Consider the following 2,320-nt stretch of genomic DNA (forward strand, 5'->3'; position numbering starts at 1 on the left):
TTATAGAAAGTTTGATGATTCTCATTATTTTGAGGTGTTTTGTCCCTGTGTGACCTTCATTAAAAGAAGCCCTAACCCTTATTTTAAACAGCAGCTATTGAGAACTACAACAAGGAAATACTTCAAATACTTTTTAGGAGGCATTTTAAAAATGAGGTATATTCAAAGTCTCAAGGACCAAGAACATTATCCATTCTACACACTGAAGTAGGAATGCAGAAAAGGTGGATGTGGAGAACGCACAATAACATCCTGAAACAAATCCACGTGGTTCACATGAGAGGGGAGAATGCACAAGAAGGTCCAAAACAATCAGACTTTCTAGGCTAGTTCAAAACAGGGTAGTGTTTCCTTCTTGACCCCAAGCTTGGTGACTCTTTAGACCCAGACCACAAAAGCAAGACATGCCTGCTCAGTCTCTCCAAGGCAGCATTTCCATAGCCCCTCTGGCTCATAAAGCATTCTGCAGGGATGAGCTGACCACATCTGAGCCTGATGCCTCTTTGAATTCAGGACGCTTGAAGCTTTATCTTCAAAGGCCTTAGATGTAGACCAGCTATAGCCTATTCCCCACCATGGATTAGCAGTTTCCATTGAACTCCACAGAGGGAAGGGCAGACAGGCCTTCCATCGTGCAAATGCTGCTGTGCATTGATATTTTTTAATGGGGATATGAACTGAAGCCTGTTAGGAAATGCAGTTATAATTAGAGCCCGGCTCCCAGAGGCTGTCTAGGCACCAGTGACTAAGTGCATTGGCAGATAATGTCATTATTCGGCCGATGCTTAACATAAGGGGTGGGGGGTGGGGTGGAGAAGATGTATTTTCCATGCCATCGCTGGTTGGAGATGTAACATCAGACAAAGAGAAGCGCTAGCCTCCTATCTTTAGCTGTCATTCAGTTGATTAATCAAAGATATGAATTTGGGAGGGGGGAGAATTGTACTGTGAGAACGGCAACTTTGTAAATGCTGACTTTGTAAACTCAAGTCACAATCCTGCAAAATCCTTGGATTTAAAATAATTTAATCCCATTGAACTAAATGCAAGTTCAGACCAGCCATTTAGCCTAGAGATGCCATGACTTCTTCACTTGTGTTTTAATGGAGGATTTAGATGTTACCCTTGGCAATCTATAATTTCCCCTTTCTTCTTTTTCTGACCTGTTATGCCAGGTTTGGGGAGTTTTTTAACATTTTGAACAGAATTGCAGCACTAGCATCTGGTTTGCATGTGTTGTAGAAATATTGGGCTATTGATGTATAGGTAAGGTTTTGAAAAGATGGCTGTTGTTCAGCTGGTAGTGCATAATGTCAAAGTCAGAGGATCTGGGTCTCCAGCCTATTAGAAATCGTGTCTTCTGTCCTGCATATTCTTTTTGATTAATTTTAGATGTGCCGAGACTAGATGTGCTTTATACAGTGCTAGGGAAACTTATGTTACACATGTTCAAAGGGATTCTTTACTATCACTTCATGTGTTGACCTAGCATTAAAAACAGTCAGTGGAATTCATTATAACTACGGCTCAAAACAAGTCCTTCACATTTGTCCCAGAAGTGAGTTTCATGGAAAGATGTAATCTAGTTCTATTAGCTGAACATAACACACAACTCACAGTACACAGTACTCTGTCTGATACAGAGCTGTGTAATTCAAAAACTGATATGCAGATACTGTTTCCAGATGTATTAACAGAACGTAATATGTCCTAAAGCAGAAGTTTAACACATCTGACATTGTGGTCAAAATGTTCTATCAAATTCCAAGGTCTAAGTAAACATATTGCAAGTGCCTTTTCTATTTTCTTGTTGTTTTGAGCAAAACCATACTTATTTGCTTTGTTTTGAATGTCTGATGAAACTGACCCTTTAGACAAAAATATATTTTATGCAAAAAGCAAGAATAATTCTTTTTGTTAGATAATTGTACTAATTAAACAAGGTAATAATCACATTCCTTTAACTTGTAACTGTATTCAGAATAGACAAAGCTAATTCCTGTATAACATGAGGTTGTTTTTCGTATCATTTAGAGGATTTGTATTACATTGTTTCCCTAATACATTTGAGGAAAACAATTCTCAATTAGCTTTCAAAATGTACCTTTTATTGTATATGTTGATAAATGTAGATATGTGTTAGTTCGTGGTTTCACATCCCCAATAATTGCTGTTACTTTTAAAGATTATAGGAATAATAATAAATCCGAGTAAAAATTGACTGATATGTGATACAGCTTCAGAACCATCAAGAAGACATACATTTCCCCTTCTAACTGAATTTCAAAAATATTAGAAAACGTTCAAAGGACTAAACGCT

The sequence above is a fragment of the Eublepharis macularius genome, chromosome 12 (assembly GCF_028583425.1).
Source record: "Eublepharis macularius isolate TG4126 chromosome 12, MPM_Emac_v1.0, whole genome shotgun sequence".
Taxonomy (NCBI): Eukaryota; Metazoa; Chordata; class Lepidosauria; order Squamata; family Eublepharidae; genus Eublepharis; species Eublepharis macularius.